An 11,014-nucleotide genomic window follows, 5' to 3' on the forward strand; every position below is an offset into this window, starting at 1 on the left:
GAAATAATTTTTCTACAATCTAATGGGTCCTAATGAACCTATTATACCTATGTTATTGGGCCTAGCTTACTACACAATTATTTATATCAAAAATCAAGGCTTCCAAGCTCTTTTATTCAAACAAAACTCACATCAAAATACATCAAGGCTCCTAGGATTTGGTTCTCTCTTACTCTCGGCCACACATACACCATACATCAGCATTTTCACATTGGTTTTGTGGCACAAAAACGCAGCACGTTTCCTCCTCGTCTCTCTGTCAACGTCCCTCGCATCAAGGATTGTTTTTCATGTGTGAAACACGCAAAAAGGCACGCCTTAGTCCTTCCTTCACTCATCAGTTCATACCATATTATGTGTATTTAATCATGTTTGCAAGAAATATATGAAACCCTTCTTTTATTTTTGTTTTTGAGGCATATACATGATAAACCATTGGTTTTTATGCTTTTAAATCTATGTTTATGTTGCAGAAAGGGGCGGCCATGATAGGGTTATGAAAGGGGATGAATTTCAGTAGGTTTAGGACTCTTAGATTCATGTGTTAGGGTTGGACAGTAAGGATGCTAGGCTGCACGTTTTTTGGGTACAAACCCAAGCTAGGGTTTCGTTTATGGTTTCCTAGAAGGGCGCGGCACCTAGATGCTGTAGGGACATGTTCATGGGTCATAAGAGGGCTGATTCATTGGCTTAGATGGCTGGTACTGAACCTAGAGCGAGGAGAGGGGCGGTAGATGCTCGCTTGAATTCGCGTGAGCCTTCTATGGCACGACTTGATGGGTTGGGCAAGCTTGGGGTGCTAGGTCTAGTCCAGCAGCTTGTCAAGGGCTTGAGTATGGTCTAAGATTGTTGGTTAGGGTGTGGACATGATGGTTAGGGTCTAGGCTTGAAGTAACTTATATTATGCTAAGCTAGGTTTTCCTGAAATATGGGCAGAATTTTCTAGGAGGTATCTAGGCTTGTTTGAGGGTCTTAAATGTCTTGAATTGGGCTGCATATGGTATGATTAGGTGTTAATAATCAATGCTTCAAGTTTTTTAAAGCTTGGTTAAGATTCGAGTCGATTCGAGTTAAAATCGGGACATACGCGTATGTTTTAAAAAGAATTGGAAAATTAGCCGAGGAGCATAAGTTTACATTTAAGAAATCTTTATGGGTGTATTTTAAGGTGTTATGGTAAGTTTGGATAGATTCAGAACGTCGTTTTAAGATCTAAGGTTAAATTGAGAAAGTTAGAGTTTCAGGGGCAAAATTGATCATTTTACACATGAAAAATGTTAGACGTCCTGGCAATGCCCTGAATGCTGCAATGAATGTGAAATTTTTTTTTTTGAAATTTTATGGGATTTTGGGATGAAAAAGGATAATGCTAAAATATGTGTTGCATGCTTGGTTTAAAGGAAAAATGTTATATATGCATGAGTTTTTATAAGTGATGAATATAATGAAAGGTTGAAGGAGGTGACTTGATTGTGACTAATATAAAAGGACATGATGATATGTAGGACCAATGATCAGTTGACGGGTGAAAGTGTTACTGATGTCCCCATGCCTGGTACCATGATTACACATAGATGGATCCATCGACCAAAAGCTGAAACGAAAATCACAATTAATAATCTGAATTCAATAAAAGAGAAACATATATGTTTATGATGAAAGAAAAAGTGTATAATAAAAGGAAAAGATTTAAAGTTATGCATGTTCATGCAAAGTTATTTTATTAAAAGTATCTTTCACTGTTATTTGTGAATATATGTGTATTATTTGTTATCATGGTTATGGTATGCTCAGTCAATAAACTCACAAGGTGTAAATGATGCAGGCGAGCATGATTTTGTGGATGATGGAGGACTTTATTGTTGAACTAGTTGGGCTGATGGTGCGCATATCCCGATGACCTTTGCTAGTTTTTCCGCAATTATATGATTTAATGTAAGGTCCAAAATATGATAATGTAACCTAACTGCATGTGAATCTATGAAAAATGAAAAATGACTATTTAAATTGTTTTAATGGCATAAATTTAATAGGGTATGTATGTTTGCATTTTTAAAATGTACATTTCTAAATGAATACATAAAACTGTGTTTAAAAGATTATTCGAGATGCGATCGAGAAACGGAGGTCGAGGACCATATCAGGGAAAATATTTTATTAAATAATTATTTTTAATTGTTTAATATGTGATGTATTTTAAATGGAATTTTCGAAAATGAGGTGTTTTGATGTGTTTTATATGCTGAGTCATATTTTAAACCAGTATCAAATTTTCAATGAATATATGGACTTTTTGAGAACTTGGCTGTAATTTTCACAAATTTTCCTTAACAAAATATTTTAAATATTTATTCATTGGTTTAATGAGCCTATTATACTATGTTAATGGGCTCAAGCTTGCACTTTGTGTTATATATCAAATATTAAGCCCTAAAACCCTAAACCGGAAATACACAACTCACGCCCCCAACCCCGCTAAGCACAAGGATTCTCTCCATCAGCATTCAAGCACACACCACACATAATTATGAGAAGGAAAATTCACGGTTTTGAGGAAAACTCAGCAAGGTCATCCCCACGTTAACATTCTTCGCATCGCCAAGTTGTTTTCGTGCGTAATAAACACAAAGGCACGCCTTAAAATTCCTTCAAACATCTTTCACACCATAATATGTGTAAAGTCCCGTATTTTGTATTCGTATTTTTACGGAATTATCGAAATTTTTCTAAATAAATAACTTGCCTCATTCATAAAATAAACCTATAAATAGATTTAACTTTAAAATAACAGCGGAAGTAAATATTGTGTTTCAAAACAACAACTTAAAAATAATCCAACATATTAAAAACTGAGTTTGAACATAAAAAGGTAAATGAACTAAAACATGAGGTCCTCGGATTCCTACTACTGCTGATCCAAGCAAGCTCACTGGTCTCCCCCTCAGTCTCGACCTCATCAGTACCTACAACAATCAACTCTAGTAAGTCTAAAGACTCAACATTGCATATATCGTGAATAGCAAATAAATATATCATAAAATCGCATGCAACATAAAAATATCGTATCGTAAAGCGTAAGGTGAAAATCGTGTCATGAGTAAGTATAAATACGTGCATATCTAAAAATTGTATGTAAAAGTTTGGCTCGGTAGAGCCCTGTCATAACATTTCATATCTTAAATTTTTCTGGTAGAGATAATGTTTTCAAGCAAGTGGCCCATAACATATCATTAACGCCTGATCAGACTAAACCACAGTATACTAGGTGGTATAGATCACCACAGCCCTTGGACTGGATGTCCGTACCCATACCTAATCATAAACCGATCGTAAGTCACCGTGTGGAGAGGTCCTCGATTATGCATCTCGGCTTCCAAACCCATGAACGTGAGGTGGCCACAAGACATATCGCATATATCTCAAAAATAAACATTTTATATTTTATGCACGTAATATAATTATAACCCTGTTTTTACCGAATGAGTTGGATCGTTCCCAGGCTTGCTGCGACCTAATCCTAACATGAGACACATGCAAATAATATCAACTTGACAAAAACTTCATATCTGAACCAAAAACGAGACAAACGAGACCAACAACCTAGTTTCCAACCATGGCTTCGTACTAACCCGAACCAACATTGAACCACCATTTATCCATGATTAAAATACACCTAACATAATGAAATAATATCCATAAGGACTGTAATACACGAAAAATAGTGAATGGAGGCCAAAATCATGAAACACTCTTTCGAGAGTCACTTTGGCACATTGCACCGTAATTTCTCGTACGACCTCTAAACTCAACCAAATCACGAACGGCCAAAACCATGACTTTCATAACTCATTGGGGTACTGTCCAGTCAGAGTCCATAGGCTAAAAGCCAATCAAGAACTCAAACAAGACCTCTGAACCGAAGAAATGCTACTGTCCGAATGCAGTGGCAGCAGCTATGCATGTGATGTCTAATTTATGAAGCTCATGGCCATTGGGCTTGAACCACCAACCAGAGTCTCTTACCAACCTCCTAAGGCATGGCTTGAACCATGGCTAAGGGCACTAGGCCAACCACAACCCAAGCAAATACCTATGACAACCCAAAGCTCCAACCGAGAGCACCATATTCTGTGCAGTGTGATGTGTTGAATTATTTTGCTGTCTTGTGTCATTCCAGTGGCCATATGATTGACCATGGCTCAATCTAGACATGATGAGACATTGTGTGAAGCATGACTATGGGCCAAAAGCCAACCACAATCCACCCAAACACCCCAAAACCGAAAGCTTCACTTACAAAGAAAAATGAAAATCGAAGAGTACTTGTTTTGTTGTTGTAAACATTTTGATGGATCCGTGAACCAATCCTTGAAAGACCGACTTAGTCACGTTCTAGACATGCTGAGGGAGAGTTATAACCATGGTTATAGTCCCCAGAACCGCCATGGTTCGAACACCCACCTTAACCACCCAAGTAACCAAAATCATGGCAAATTCTGCAACAAATGAAATGTTTTGCTGTCATGTCTTTATCTTGAGTGCAGGGACTTAAATCAATAAACCAACAATACCCTAACACACTCTAAATCATGCCTAGATGCAGCCTTGAGTACCTGGAACCGAGCCAACCTCCTGAAATCAAAAGAACAACTCAACCGTGAAGCATAAAGCCAAAAAGCCGAGAATGGCCTGCGCAGATTTCTTGAAACGTTTGTTGTTATATTTTGTTTTGTCTCATGAATCTTGAACCTATAATGGTTTAAAAATATCTATAGGACTTGATTGAAGAGAAAAGAAACAATATATACATGCCTGGAAATCTGTTTTGAAGAGAACTAAACAATACGACGAACACGATGCGGCGGAGTCGGAGTTGTATTTTTCTTTCTTATTTTCCTGCTGCTATCTCACACTTCAGCTGCTGGTTTCTTCTGCTATTTTCAAAGGTATAGGTGGAGGAATGCTAGGTAATGAAGATGAAGGTTACAAGAGGTGATTAATGAGTCATGAAATGCATTTAGATGGAGGTTACAAGTGAGGAATTTGAATGGTATTTGAATTGCTTCTCATTCTTGCTGTCCAAACATTTTATTCATTCTGCACGTAACATTCCCAAGTTGTTATGCTAGATTAATGGGTTGAGGGGAAATGAGGTGAATTATAGTGCTTGAATTACCAATAATTGGTGAATTAAAAGTGAGAAAATGAATACACCATGAAGACCATTGTGGGGTGACTTGAACGGAGAGTTACCAAGCATTTGAATTGGTTTAAGGATTAATCGAAAATTGTTAATACTATGGCATGGTATAGTATTGATTAAATCTTGTAATTTTTAATTCTTAAGTTTTAAACACCCATTATATATTTTAGTTAATTAACAAATTAAATTAGGATAAAATCTTGCATGGCATAACTTGGTCTTAAAATTAAGTATTAAAATGATAGGTTTTAATTTCTTGAATATATTAGGCCTAGATTAATTTATCCCAATTGGTTACACATTTTAATTTAGGCTTTAATTAAATATTGGACATAAAAGAATTACTTAATAACTTAAATCCAATTAATTTAATAAATCTTAAAAACATTCTTTATCATTAAAATAAATTATTCCTTGGCTTAAATTAAATTTAGGAGTATTTTCTCATTATTAATCTTATCTCTAATCTCCAAACTCCAGTCCGAACTCGCGTATTTATCTGAAAAGATAAAACTAAACCTCTGCGTTTAAAATAAATAATCATGGCATAACAAATTTTAAAATGAATTAAACACTTCATATATATATAAAATCATTTTTAATTTAAATAATATCAATTATCCATGGCTTATACGTAATCTGATTTTTCGAGTTCTACAAATCTCCCCACCTTAAAAGAAATTTCGTCCTCGAAATTAAAACTTACCGAATAACTCGGGATATCGACTCTTCATTTCTGGCTCAGATTTCCACGTAGCTTCCTCTTCCGAATGATTAAGCCTTTTGACTTTCACTAGCTTAACCAGTTTGTTCTGAAGCTTTTTCTCCTGTCTGTCTAATATTTGCACTGGTCTCTCTTCATAAGACAGGTTCGGAGTGAGCTGCAACGGTTCGAAATTCAAGACATTCGAAGGATTCGCCATATACTTCCTCATCATAGAGACGTGGAACACATTGTGTACTCCGGCCAGATTCGGCGGAAGAGCAACACGATATGCTAACGTCCCAACCTTGACGAGAATCTCAAATGGTCCGATGAATCTCGGACTAAGCTTTCCTTTCTTCCCGAACCGCATGACACCTTTCATAGGTGCTATCTTCACAAAGACATGGTCGCCAACGGCAAACTCTAGATCTCTCCTCCTCTGATCCGCATAACTCTTCTGTCGACTCTGAGCAGTCCTCATTCTATCACGGATCTTGACTACTAGATCGACAGTCTGCTGAATAATCTCCGGACCCAATTCTGATCTTTCCCCTACTTCATCCCAATGAATAGGCGATATACATTTACGATCGTACAGTGCTTTGTATGGAACCATACCTATAGACGATTGAAAACTGTTTTTATATGTAAACTCCACTAATGGCAACTTCGACTCCCAGCTCCCCGAGAAATCGAGGACACATGCGCGAAGAAGATCCTCCAAAACCTGTATAACTCTTTGTGACTGACCATCTATCTGAGGGTAGAAAACTGTGCTAAACAACAACTTCTTACCCATAGATGAATGCAGACTCTTCCAAAATGAGAAAGTGAATCTAGGATCTCGGTCAGACACTATAGAAACGGGAATACCATGAAGTCTGACTATCTCTCGGATATACAACTCTGCATACTGAATCATGGTGAATTTGACTTAATAGGCAAGAAGTGCGCTGATTTAGTAAGACGATCAACAATCACTCAGATAGAATTTGACCCTTTGACTGACTTCGGCAAACCGACCACGAAGTCCATGGTAACATTCTCCCACTTCCACTCGGGAATAGGAAGAGGCTTGAGCATACCTGCTGGTCTCTGATGTTCCGCTTTCACTAGTTGACATGTCAGACACTCGGATACAAAACGTCTGATATCCCTCTTCATTTCGGGCCACCAACACAATAACTGCAGATATTTGTACATCTTCGTACTCCCAGGATGAATAGAGTATGGCGACATATGGGCCTCCGATAAAATATCCGTTCGAATAGAATCGCTGCTAGGAACCCACATTCTGCCTCGATATCTCACAATGTCATCGCTTACTGTATACAAGATACTGCCTTTGGCTACATATCTGTGCCTCCACTTTGCCAACTGCTCGTCTGCTAGCTGTCCACTGCAAATACGATCTAGAAGAGAAGAATGAATTGTCAAAGTAGATAGACTAGAAACTCTATCGCGAGGATATGTCTCTAGATCAAACATCTGCATCTCAACTGAAGAGGTCTCGGAATCACCAAATGAGCCATCACTGCGACTTTCCAGCCCAACGCATCCGCAACTACAATAGCTTTGCCAAGGTGGTAGCTAATGTCACAGTCATAGTCCTTCACTAGCTCCAACCAACGCCTCTGACGCATATTCAACTCTTTCTTCGTAAAGAAGCTACTTGAGGCTTTTGTGGTCGGTAAAGATCTGGCACTTCTCTCCATACAAATAATGCCTCCAAATCTCAATGCAAATACTACGGCTGCCAACTCTAGATCATGGGTAGGGTAATTCTTCTCATGGTCTTCAACTGACGAGAAGCATACGATATCACCTTCCCATACTGCATCAACACTGCGCCTAAACCGAGCTTCAAAGCATCGGTAAACAAAACAAAATCTCCGGGCCCTGAAGGCATGGCCAATACTGGTGCAGAAATAAGATCTTGCTTTAAGGAATCGAAGCCCTTCTGACACTCATCGCTCCACACATACTTAGCATTCTTCTTAGTCAACGATGTGAGTGGAACTGCGATAGAGGAGAATCCCTGAATAAACTTCCGATAGTATCCTGCTAGCCCAAGGAAACTACATATCTCAGATGCATTTTTCGGCACAACCCAATCTCTGACTGCTGCAACTTTCGCTGGGTCTACCTCAATACCGATGCTAGAAACGACGTGGCCTAAGAACGCCACCTTCTCTAACCATAACTCGCACTTACTGAACTTCGCGAACAGCTTGTGCTTTTGCAAAGTCTGCAATACTGTGGTCAGATGTCTGCTGTGATCTTCTTGATTCTTTGAGTAGACGAGAATATCGTCTACGAATACTATCACGAACTGATCAAGATACGACTGAAATACGCGATTCATGAGATCCATGAAGATCGTTGGCGCATTTGTCAAACCGAACGACATCACAAGGAATTCGAAGTGGCCATAACGAGTCCTAAAAGCAGTCTTGAGAACATCGGCGTCTTTCACCCTCAACTGGTGATAACCGGAACGTAGATCAATCTTGGAGAATACTGAAGCTCCCTGCAACTAATCAAATAAATCTTCAATCCTCGGAAGTGGGTATTTGTTATTCACTGTAACTCTGTTCAATTACTCGGTAATCAATGCAGAGCCTCATCGAACCATCCTTCTTCTTCACAAATAAGACTGGCGCGCCCCATGGCAAAAAACTCGAGCAAATGAATTCATTGTCAAGAAGTTCCTGAATCTGCTTCTTGAGTTCTGCCATCTCTGTTGGTGCTAATCTATACGGTGCTTTTGAGATTGGCATTGTACCTGGCGTGTTTCGGCAACATATACAAAAGTTTCCAAAAACGCTCGTACATCCCTTACGCATGAGCTTCCTAGCTTGGACACAAGATATCATACGCGGTAAATGAAAGTACCTGTCTGGTTCGAATAAGAACTGCTCTCTCCCAAGTTGACGGACTAGAACTGATCTCCTTTGGAAGTCAATCAAAACTCTGTTCCTCGTTAGCCAATCCATACCAGAATGATGTCAAACTCTGGCAACGGCAATACGATAAGATCCGCATAAACAAGATTACCATGAAGTTTGAAGTCTATTTCTCGGACCATATTAGTAGCTGTCAGCTCCTCTCCAGAAGGCAAGTACTACCGAATACACTATATCTAGCCCAATGGTCTTGACCTTGAGGAAATTTACAAAGGTCTCCAAAATGAACGAATGAGTAGCAACTGAATCTATCAAGGCATTTGTAGCTGAACCAGCTATAAAAATTCTCCCTGAAAGATTGGAACATCATGCTAACCCAATACTTTTACAAGAACTAAACTTATAGACATGCGAAGGTCAAAGTTCTTCTAAGCTGAATTCCTGAAAATAACACTGATTAGAACATACAATCCTATCACAACTTCTAAGTTCAAAATTTTAACCCAAACTCTCAAAACATTAAATTTCAAATACAAACTTAAAGCTTTAAGATAACTTTCATGAGCATCGTCTCTGGGTTTGTCTCCGCTGCATGGAGAGCAAAAACTCTGCCTCGGGTGGGAAGATTCTTCTGAGGGCAATCCTTCAGTAAGTGGTCTGGACTACCACACTTGTAGCACTTCCCCAAATCATACATACAAACTCCAGTATGGCGGCGTGTGCACTTGGCACAGACAGGATACTCCGAGGCCCTCGGGACTACACGTCCATGCTGCTGCTGTCCTCTGCTCCTCGATGGGCCGTGGAAAGGCTTCTTGCTCTGGTGTTGTTGCTGAGGAGGGCGTTGCGGAGCCTGAAATGGTCGCTTACCATGGCGATCGCTCTCAATATCATTCTAATCATGTTCTGCAGCTAGAGCTCTGGTTACAGCGACATCATAGGTAGTAGGGTCAGCCACCCTAACATCACGGCGCAAGATCAGCCACAGACCATCTAGAAAATGCCTCATCTTGGCACCAGCATCATTTGCAATCAGGGACACAAAATGGCAACCCCTCTCAAACTTACGGATAAACTCCGTAACAGTCATGTCTCCCTGCCTCAGGGTCATAAACTCCCTGGTCAACTTGGCAACTGCACCTCGTCAGTAAAATATTTAGAGTAGAATACCTTTGTAAAGCGCATCCAGCTCAGAGTAGCCAAATCCAAGGCTACAGATGCTCCTTCCCACCACAGGCGAGCCTTTCCTCCAAACAGATAGGTCGCAAAACGAACCCTATCCCCAACTCCAAGTCCCATGAATTCGAAGATAACCTCAAGGGACTTAATCCAGCCCTCGGCAACCATAGGATCTGTCGTCCCTGAGAACTCCTTAGGCCTCATCTTCATGAACCGCTCACAGATAGCCTCAGGCCCCGTCTGCTTGGCTACCACAGCATTGTTCCCCGCAAAATGTGCGAAGAACTGAGTCATCCCAGCTAACATCTGGGTGTTCATGTCCGGCGGAGGGGGTGACGGTAAATCTCTCTCCTGCCTATGATCCTCACCGTCCTCTCGACGATGCTCATCATCTCTCAGGCGATCATGAATGCATCTAGGAGGCATATTGTTCCATATATATAACCCATACGTAACCAACATGCATAATTCTACTATTTTCTTTAAATTTAAATAAATACTGCATAATCATAATCTTGACATAAAATATTTCATGAAAACATGTTGTTAACATATTTCATGCTTTAAATGAAATGCGTAAACGTAAAACTTACAAACCGAAGACGTGACTTCATGAGTTTCTCGAGATCAGTAGTAGTACAATCCTTTACAAGAACATTGGCTCTGATACCAACAGTAAAGGCCCGTATTTCGTATTCGTATTTTTACGGAATTATCGATATTTTTCTAAATAAAAACTTGCCTCATTCATAAAATAAACCTATAAATATATTTAACTTTAAAATAACAGCGGAAGTAAATATTGTGTTTCAAAACAACAACTTAAAAATAATTCAACATATTAAAAACTGAGTTTGAACATAAAAAGCAGAATAAACTGAAACATGAGGTCCTCGGATTCCTACTACTGCTGACACAAGCTTGCTCACTAGTCCCCGCCCTCAGTCTCGACCTCATCAGTACCTACAAAAATCAAGTTCTAGTGAGTCTAAAGACTCAACATGCATATATCGTGAATAG

The sequence above is a fragment of the Primulina tabacum genome, chromosome 6, assembly GCF_025594145.1.
Source record: "Primulina tabacum isolate GXHZ01 chromosome 6, ASM2559414v2, whole genome shotgun sequence".
In the NCBI taxonomy this organism is placed as follows: domain Eukaryota; kingdom Viridiplantae; phylum Streptophyta; class Magnoliopsida; order Lamiales; family Gesneriaceae; genus Primulina; species Primulina tabacum.